We start from the raw sequence: 10,748 nt of genomic DNA on the forward strand, positions 1-10,748 counted from the left end.
GGACATAGTTGTACCATTGGTTTTGACGACAATTAGATCAACACTTATGGGAAAGCATAAATTAACACCTTATGAAATAGTAACAGGAAGACCTATGCCTTTAATGATAGAACCACATATGTCTCCTGTACGCATAAAATTCTGATATGACACAATATTGTGAAAATTTAATGCATTATGCCAAAGTGTATTTCTACCATGAAAAGGCAGCTTTCTGTGACCCTCCTGCAGATGGTTAAACTTTCCACAACTTAGAACCTGGAGAGTGAGTCTTCTGGAAATGACACCTAAGAAAATCTGTCCCTGAAACCTCATTGTAAGGGACAATTGCAGGTTCTCCTCACTACCCAGGAGAGAGCAAAACTTTAGGGACCTGAACTTTGTGTTTTTGTTTGTTTGTTTTAGTTTAACTATGTGTATTTTATTTGGTTACATAAATAATATGTAAAAGATTCAGACAATCCAGAACAGAACATAAAGTCCCCTTCACCATTACCTCTTCCGTCCAGCTCCCAGTGCCTCCCTGCAAGTAACCATTGTCAACAAGCATGCCGCTTCCTTCCAGTCCCCTTTCAATGCTTTTACACTCTTACACACATCTATATGTATGCTGGACCTTATTATACGTCTGTTCTGCAACTTCTCTTTTTTACCAAACAGTGTATCTTGTACAAGAGTGAGAAATCTAGCTACTGTGCTTTCTTTTTTAACAACTGCACAGTTTTTATAATACGGTGGTATTATATTTTATTGAATATTTTATTTTGTTTATTTTATTTACTCCCCTTCTCTGAGGGTTTGGTCAGTTTAGTAATTTCAAAATGCTGCCGTGAATGCTGCTAGACTTACATTCAGGCTCACATGCAAGAATTTCTGTTAAAGATTCCTGGAAATGGAATGGCTAGATCAAAGGGCATGTACACTTAAAGGACCTGAACTTTGGGTCCATATCTCCCAATTGAAAGGGCTCTTCTAGACTCTTAGAACTGCATACCTGTTGGAGATCTAAAGTTAAGACTGACTAGGGAGACCAGAAGCAGGCAACATCTTGAGGTGAACAGTTCTCCCAAGATGATGGATCAAGATCATCTCTAATATGAAACCTTTGCCTCTTTTTTTTTTTTTAAATCTTTACCTCTTTAGCCTATTTGTTAGCTACTTTTTCTCTCTGTTAATGCATAGGAAGACAACACTATAATTAGTATTTTACAAACAATAGCTTCTGCAGGAAGCTTAACTAACTGCTGGATTTGTCATGCTAGACCAAAATCAGTACCTGAGGGGAGAGACCTCACAGTTCACTTCGTAAGTAGTTTCGCTGGAATACCAAATGCCACAGTATGCCTAAACTGTTCCATAGTTTCCTTTTATGAAGTTAAAATACTAAGTCCTCATACCCCTATTCTTTGCCTCAATTTCACCCACCGCTGGGATGGGAAAACAAGATCCGCCAAATATATATATAGAAGACACTGCAGAGCAGGCAGTGCAAATCAGACCACTTGTAGGCTTGCTATTAGGCCCATATGTTTGGGAGGGTTTTCAATAGGTAGTAACACAGTATCTGAGTTTGGATTGAACGATGCTAAGACTTCTATACCAACAAATGGGTCCATAAATGTAATACGTGTGAGGGAGTCCTGTGTGCACCTCCTGGCTACTCTTTCTATGTGGAGAGTTTGGCAATGGGTCCTATGCTGGGGCAGCGCATTGTTTTGACGGCTGGACGATGTGCTCTTTCTGTATTTACTGTTCTCATTGTCCCATCATACTATCTCAGAAACTCAACACTGATCCACTCCCTTGAATGTATACTATCAATTAAAAAGAAGTTTACTAGCAGTTGATAACCCCTCTGGGTGGGCGTCATGTGGACCATTCCTTCTTCCTTGGCTTGGTGTTAGTACAGATGAACATATAACTGGAAATATCCTTAACTCTGGCAACCATTGCTAAGGCTACTGCTAAGGCCATGGCTGCACAACAAAAGTCCCTGGGCTCTCTTGCTAAGGTGGTTGTAGATCATAGAACTGCTTTAGATTCCTTGTTGGCTGAACAAGGAAGAGTCTGCCATAGCAAATACTTCCTGCTGGACCGGAATCAGCACTTGGTATCGCAGACACTCAAATACAAGAAACTAACAGACAAGCTACTTGGCTAAAACAAGTTGATGCCTCATCAGGTGCACTCTTTGATTTATTTGATACCAATGGATTTGGTTCACGGGGGCCTGGCTAAGGAGTATACTTGGAATTATCCTTCTAATAGTCATCATTATAGTCTCCCTGGTGTGTTCTCTCAAAGATCCTAAATGCATGTTTGCAGCTGTCAGCAGCACATCAGATGGTCTCACTGTACTTGGAGAAACAGAAACAAGGTGAACAATGGGATAAACAGCAAAAGCAGTTCTTCCACGCATCTGACATCATAACGTATGAGTTTCACAATGAGATGAGAGCATTTAACTCTCATGGTGAGAGTGGCAAGAATACCAAATTTCTGGTCAATCTCTCATGTGTGAGAATGACCAAAACGGGGGAATTTTTAAAAATATATAAATTTATTTATTTATTTCACTTATTTTTTTAATTTTTTGGCTGTGTTGGGTCTTTGTTGATGTGTGTGGGCTTTCTCTAGTTGTGGTGAGTGGGGGCTACTCTTCGTCGCAGTGCATGGGCTTCTCCTTGTGGTGGCTTCTCTTCTAGAGTACAGGCTTAGTAGTTGTGGCACATGGGCTTAGTTGCCCCGTGGAATGTGAGATCTTCCCAGACCAGTGCTTGAACCTGTGTCCCCCGCATTGGCAGGCAGATTCTTAACCACTGCGCCACCAAGGAAGTCCTAGGGGAATTGTTAATTAAACAAGGAGGCCCTTAGACTAAGATGGTTCTTATGCCTTGGCACCTACATAAGCAAACCAAAATCCAAGCCTGTAAATACCTCAGGGTTGTGAAAGTGAAACCCAGGCAGAACCAATCACAGATAGCCAACTAGGATGTAAGCTCTAGGCTATCAGCAATTTCCTTACTTTGCTTCCGCTTTTCTCTATATTGAGTTTTCCCCCAACTCCCCTTGACAGAGTACTTCTAACCACTTCCAGTTTAGTGCTGCACTATTTGAATCCATTTTTGCTCAAATAAATTTCTGAAGTTTTAATATGCCTCAGTTTATCTTTTAACACAAGTCTGTGCTGGGAGCTGGTGATGGACGGTTCGGAGACACCCACCTGCCTCCAGGGCACTTACTGGGAAGCCGGGAGGCTGGGACATCCACAGGACCACTTCAAAGCATCCCTTGACCAGGTGTTGGCTCATTGTGAGGGCCGGTGTCCTTCGGGATATCAGAGTCTCACTGTGTCCTGATTTCTCACTGCCACATGGGACACTGCCCTGGTCCAAGGAGGTATAGCAAGAAGGTCCAGGAGCCTTGTGTGGGATGGGGCCTAAGAGAGGAGCAAAATCTACAAGGAAAGGTGGGGAGGATCTGGGGGATGAAGTCTGCCTCTGTCCCAAGCTCCCCTGGGGTTATGGGGGCTGGACCTCACATCCTGCACTGGTCTGTTAATAATATGCGCAGAGGTGAGTTCTTCTCTCCTGGTTTCTGGCCACTGCAGCTCCAGTGGGCCTCCCGAGTGGGCAGGAGGGAGTGTTGGTGAGGATGTGAACACCGCCTGATTCTGATGAATCTGTGTTGATGCTGGGACTGACCGTGGTCTGTTGGCTGAGGCTGGCAGTGCCCGGGGAGACCTGATGTCATTTCCAAGAGTAAATGAAGAGATACGATTGCCTCCTTAGAGTTATGGAAAGGGAGCCATAAATCTCACACTACTCTCTCCCAGGGGCTTTGAGCCCCCTCCCCTGAACCTCCCACTAAGGGGTTTGCTGCCTGAGTGTGCTCTCCTGAGACCTCTGTCATAGTCTACTCTTCTCTGTCTTGTCAAATGCTTGAATTCGGTATCTTTGCTAATACGTGTTGCATTTTAAAACAATTTTTAAAAATCAAATTAATTTCTTTTCACATTATAGGTGTTAGGAATAGGTGATGTGTTGGCATGAGTAACATTAAAAAAAAGTACTAAAGGACGTGAGAAAAATGTCTCCACCATCCCTCTCCCCAGCCACCTGGTTCTTCTCCCCAAGACAATTAGTGTTACAGTTTCCTTGGCGATAGTAAAATCCTCACATAAAAGGGACTAGGAATTATAAAATGTATATCAATTCAGAAGTTCTTTATTGAGCACCAATTAGATGCCAAGTACTGGGGAATGGAAGACTAATGGGAACGGTCTCAGCCCTCTGCGATCCCACTGTCTAGCAGGGGAGCAGCTAGGTCGGCCAGCAGTTATAATCTGGTCTTATTAAAGGAGAAACAGAGATGTGTGTGGGGTGCAGGGGTAGCACAAAGGGGAGGAGAGAAGGAAATAATCGAACAGTGGAGGCAGAAAAGGGTCCATAACCCACCTTTCGAGCTGTTAGTGAATTATTTATTGATTCTTTCTCTTAGCTTGGTCTCAAAGATCAGAAGTCCATATTGGACGATCTGCCAACTTTAAAAAAAAAAAACAGCTTTATTGAGACATAATTCACATACCACACAATTCACCATTTAAGGTGTACAATTCAATATATTTTCATATATTCACAGAGTTGTGCATTAATGCCACAATCAATTTTAGGACATTTTCATTATCCCAAAGTGAAACCTCACACCACTTAGTTGTTACTCACCAATGACCCCATCCTCTTAGCCCCTGGCAGGGACTAATCTACTGTCTGTCTCTATAGATTTGTCTATTCCAAACATTTCACTTAAATGGAGTCATGCAATATGTGGCCTTTTGTGTCTGGCTCCTTTCATTTCACCTAGTGTTTTCAAAGTTCATCCGTGTTGTGACACAGATAAGTACTTCATCTCTTTTTATGGCCAAATAATACTCCATTGTGTGGATACACCACATTTTCTTTATCCATTAATCAGTTGATGATATTTGGGTGGTTTCCATGTTTTGACTATTGTGAATAGAGCTGCTATAAACATTCAAGTATAAGCTTTTGTTTGAAAACTTGTCTTTAATTCCTCTGGGTATATACCTGGGAGTGGACTTGCTGAATCATATTCTGATTCCATATTTAACTTATTATGGAACCACCAAATTATTTTCCACAGTGGCTGTGCCAGTGTACAATCCCACCAGCAGTATATGAGGACTCCAATTTCTCATCTTCCTGCTTTTAAAATTGGACTTTCTGCCAAGATGCTCCTTCTGGAATCAACCACTTAGCTCCTCACTCTGCTGTCTGGGACTTGTGATCTTCCTGAAGTCACCCAGGCCTCAGCCCCTACTGTCTGGTAGCAGGCCTGGACAGAATTCCTAAAGTGTGTCTATCTTTAAACATTAAAAGTGTTACCCACAGGCCACTATGCCAATACTCACTTCTGGAGAGCAGAAGGAAAGATCTTAGAAAGCAGAGAAAGGGAGGTGGGGTCTATTCAGTAGCTGTATTGAGCTTCCTTTTGGACCCCTGAGCAGTGACCGGTTGCTTCTTTCTCCGTGGTAGACAGAGCCCATTCTAGGCGAGTCCAGTGGACAGGAGAGGGTGAACAGAAGAGCCAAGGACAGGGGCAGGCAAGCAGAAGGTCGAGGACCTTGTAATCATCCAAGGTCAAGCCAGGACAGATGTGGAGGCCAGGCAGTGTCTGGAAGGGCCAAAGAATGTGGTCAGCAGCAAGCCAGAAGCCTGGAGCCAGGAAAGAGCAAAGTCAGGCTGTGGTCCGCACGCGGGAGGCCGGGCAGGCCAGTGCTGCCCCAGCAGAGTACTTCACAGAGGCTGCTGGCTCTGGAGCCTGACTTGATTGAACACCCAGCTGTGGGCTGTTGGGCTTTGGGATGCAGAGGTGATTGCAGATGTTGGGAAGGAAAATTCATGTTGCCCTTGGCAGAAGCAGAGGGAGGGGAACTGGGGTGCCGTGGATGGAGAAGTGTGACTGATGGAGAGAAGAGCTGTCCGCAAGAGACTCCACACCATATTCCTGTACCCCCAGGCAATCAGCCCCCAGACGTGCTATGTGGCTATCCAGCAAGGTGTGAACTGACAGAGAAGTGGCAAACCCAGTGGCTCCAGCCAGTCTGGCCTTTGAGAGGCCCCTAGCTTTAGGTTAACACCAATGTGCAGACCCGGTCTGGCTCACCTCTGCACAAGACAGTAACTGACATTTGTATGTGCCAGGCACTGCTCTAGACACCTTATATGTGTCCATCCATTTAATCCTCAGCAACCTACAGGGTGGATTCTCTTCTAATGTTAGTTTGTAGGTGAGGAAACTGAGGCACAGGGTGGTTAAGCAACTGCTCCGAAATACCCAGCTGGTAAATGCCAGATCGAGGGTTTGAACCTAGAAAGTCTGGTTCCAGATTCTGTGCTCTTCACTGCTAGGCTGTACTGTTGCGTCCTAACCATTGTTCCCTGCTCTCTGCCCCTTGTCCCACCTCCCAAGGTCCTGAGGACCCAGGGCGGTGGTCTCATAGATTTGGGTGAGATTCCTTTCTGCTGCCCTTTGGCCTCCTGACGTGGCTCTTCCAGCTTCCCTCCATGTCTCTCTGTCTGATGTTACAAGACTTAGCAAAAAACAAAATTAAAGATACACAAAAAAGCAAAAAAGCAAACAAACAAAACACACAAACCTTCCCCCCTGAAAACCAGAACATCTAGTATTGGTTCCATTTCAGAGAACCAATGAATAATTTTGTAGTATAAGTATGCCCATGCAATATTTGGGACATGGCCTCACTATTGCATGGGCATACTTATACTTTAGATCTACTTATGCAATAAAATTGTCTGTTGTCTCTCTAAAATGCAAATATAACTGGCAACCCTGTGTTTTATCTGGCAACCCTATCCCCATTTTCTGAACTTTGGGCTGGGGTCATATGTAGACGAAGATTTGCTGTTGCGAATACTCCCTCTTCTAAATAGTTCCCAAATTTTCTGTTGGTCTCAATGTCATTCCTGAGGGAGCCCACCATTAGCAAGTCTCTATTAAGATTTGTGCTGGGACGTGAGGCCGCGCAGGCGCAGGGAGGCCGGCGGCATGGCGTCTAGGCCCAAGCGGCGCGCGGTGGGCGGTGCGGCCCCGGTTCCGCGCGGGGAGGAAGAGGATGACGGAGTCGAGGATGAGGACGACGACGACGAGGACAGCGACGAAGAAGAGGACGAAGACGACGAGGTCGTAGACGAGGAAGTGAATATTGAATTTGAAGCTTATTCTATCTCAGACAACGATTATGACGGGATTAAGAAATTACTGCAGCAGCTTTTCCTGAAAGCTCCTGTGAACACTGCAGAACTAACACATCTCTTAATTGAACCTCATTGGGAGTGTGATTAAGCAAAAGGACGTTTCAGAAGACAGCGATTCTGATATGGATGAAGATGAGATTTTTGGTTTCATAAGTCTTTTAAATTTAACTGAAAGAAAGGGTACCCCGTGTGCTGAACAAATTAAAGAGTTAGTTCTGCGCCTCTGCGAGAAGAACTGTGAAAAGAGCATGGTTGAACAGCTGGACAAGCTTTTCTATGATGCCACCAGGCCTGTGGGCTTTCTGCTGAGTGAAAGATTCATTAACGTTCCTCCGCAGATTGCACTGCCCATGCACCAGCAGCTTCAGTAAGACACTTCGGAAAATGCCTGTGAACCGTCGTTTTGTCCCAAGTGGACTCACAGATGTGATGTAGATGGAATATGTTGGTATAGAGGGTTCTGCCCCTGGTTTAAGCACATGTGGGAGTACCTGTGAGATGCATGCATTACTCATAAGTGGCTTTTTTGAGGAGTTTTAATGACTTAGGAATATCTTGACAATAGTCTTAATAATCATAAAGATTTAAATGGTATATAAAAAAAAGATTTGTGCTGGAGAAATTGGTTCAAGATGGCAGAGTTGAAGGACATGTGCTTACTCCCTCTTGCAAGAGCATTGGAATCACAACTAACTGCTGATCAATCATCAATAGGAAGACAGTGGAACTCACCAAAAAAGATACCCCACATCCAAAAACAAAGGAGAAACCACAATGAGATGGTAGGAGGGTCACAATCGTGATAAAATAAAATCCCATAACCACTGGGTGGGCAACTCACAAACTGGAGAACAATTATATCCCAGAAGTCCACCCACTGGAGTGAGGGTTCTGAGCCCCACGTCAGGCTTCCCAACTGGGGCATCTGGCAATGGGAGGAGGAATCCCCAGAGAATCAGACTTTGAAGGCCAGTGGTATTTGATTGCAAGACTTCCACAGGACTAGGGGAAACAGAGACTTCAGTCTTGGAGGGCACACAAAAAATAGTGTATGCACCAGGCCCCAGGGGGAAGGAGCTGTAACCTCATAGGAGACTGAACCAGATTTACCTGATAGTGTTGGAGGGTCTCTTGCAAAGGCAGGGGGTGGCTGTGGCTCACCACAGGGACAAGGACACTGGCAGCAGAAGTTCTGGGAAGTACTCATTGGTGTGAGCCCTCTTGGAGTCTGCCATTAGTCCCATCAAAGAGCCTGTAAGCTCCAGTGCTGGGTAACCTCAGGCCAAACAACCGACAGGGAGGGAAATCATCCCCACCCATCAGCAGACAAATGGATTAAAGTTTTACTGAGCTCTGCCCACCAGAGCAACACCCAGCTCTACCCACCACCAGTCCCTCCCATCAGAAAGCATGCACAAGCCTCTTAGATGGCCTCACACACCAGAGGGCAGACAGCAGTAGCAAGAAGAACTATAATCCTCCAGCCTGCAGAATGAAAACCACAGTCACAGAAAAATAGACAAAATGAAAAGGCAGAGGACTTTGTACCAGATGAAGGAACAAGATAAAACCACAGAAAAACAACTAAATGAAGTGGAGATAGGCAACCTTCCAGAAAAAGGGTTCAGAATGATGATAGTGAAGATGATCCAGGACCTCAGAAAAGGACTGGATGCAAAGATTGAAAAGATGCAAGAAATGTTTAACAAAGATCTAGAAGAATTAAAGAATAAGCAAACAGAGATAAGCAATACAATAACTGAAATGAAAAATAAACTAGAAGAAATCAATAGCAGAATAACTGAGGAATAAGAACAGATAAGTGACCTGGAAGACAGAATGGTGGAAATCACTGCTGTGGAACAGAGTAAAGAAAAAAGAATGAAAAGAAATGAAGACAGCCTAACAGACCTCTGGGACAACATTAAATGCACAAACATTTGCATTATAGGGGTCCCAGAAGGAGAAGAGAGAGAAAAAGGACCTGAGAAAATATTTGAAGAGATTATAGTTGAAAACTTCCCTAACATGGGAAAGGAAATAGCCACCCAAGTCCAGGAAGCACAGAGACTCCCAGACAGGATAGGCCCAAGGCAAAATATGCCAAGACACACAGTAATCAAATTGACAAAAATTAAAGACAGGGAAAAATTATTGAAAACAACAAGGGAAAAATGACAAATAACATACAAGGGAACTCCCATAAGGTTAACAGCTGATTTCTCAGCAGAAACTCTGCAATTCAGAAGGGAGTGGCATGATATACTTAAAGTAATGAAAAGGAAGAACACTGCAACCAAGAATACACCACCCAGCAAGGATCTCATTCAGATTCAATGGAGAAATCAAAAGCTTTACAGACAAGCAAAAGCTAAGAGAATTCAGCACCACAAAACCAGCCCTACAACGAATACTAAAAGAACTTCTTTAAGTGGAAAACATAAGAGAAGAAAACGACCTACAAAAACAAAACCAAAACAATTAAGAAAATGGTAATAGGAACATACATATTGATAATTACCTCGAATGTAAATGAATTAAATGCTCCAACCAAAAGACACAGACTGGCTGAATGGATAAATAAACAAGACCTGTATATAAGCTATCTACAAGAGACCCACTTCAGAGCTAGAGACACACACAGACTGAAAGTGAGAGGATGGAAAAAGATATTCCATGCAAATGGAAATCAAAAGAAAGCTGGAGTAGCAATACTCAAATCAGATAAAATAGACTTTAAAATAAAGACTGTTGCAAGAGACAAGGAAGGACTCTACATAATGTTCAAGAGATAAATCCAAGAAGAAGATATAACAATTATAAATAAATATATGTGCATCCAATAAAGGAGCACCTCAATGTATAAGGCAAATGCTAACAACTATAAGAGAGGAAATCGACAGTAACACAATAATAGTGGGGGATTTTAATACCCCACTTACACCAAAGGACAGATCATCCAGACAGAAAATTAATAAGGAAACACAAGCTTTAAATGACAAAATAGACCAGGTAGATTTAATTAATATTTATAGGACATTCCACCCAAAAACAGCAGATTACACTTTCTTCTCAAGCGCACATGGAATATTCTCCAGGATAGATCACATCTTGGGTCACAAATCAAGCCTCAGTAAATTTAAGAAAATTGAAATCATATCAAGCATCTTTTACAACCACAACACTATGAGATTAGAAATCAATTGGAGGACAAAAACCTGTAGAAAATACAAACACATGGAGGCTAAACAATACGCTACTAAATAATCAAGAGATCACTGAAGAAATCAAAGAGGAAATCAGAAAATACCCAGAGACAAATGACAATGAAAACACAATGATCAAAAACTTATGGGATGCAGCAAAAGCAGTTCTAAGAGGGAAATTTATAGCAACACAACCCTACATTAAGAAACAAGAAAAATCCCAAATAAACAGTTTAACCTTACA

At 43.1% G+C, this 10,748-nt stretch overlaps 1 pseudogene; it reads left to right on the plus strand.

Moving 5' to 3' along the window:
• The first annotated feature begins 7,067 nt into the window (after positions 1–7,067).
• LOC130831781 (BRCA2 and CDKN1A-interacting protein-like) lies at positions 7,068–7,815 on the plus strand (annotated as a pseudogene).
• The last annotated feature ends 2,933 nt before the right edge of the window (positions 7,816–10,748 follow it).

The sequence above is a fragment of the Hippopotamus amphibius genome, chromosome 11 (assembly GCF_030028045.1).
Source record: "Hippopotamus amphibius kiboko isolate mHipAmp2 chromosome 11, mHipAmp2.hap2, whole genome shotgun sequence".
In the NCBI taxonomy this organism is placed as follows: Eukaryota; Metazoa; Chordata; class Mammalia; order Artiodactyla; family Hippopotamidae; genus Hippopotamus; species Hippopotamus amphibius.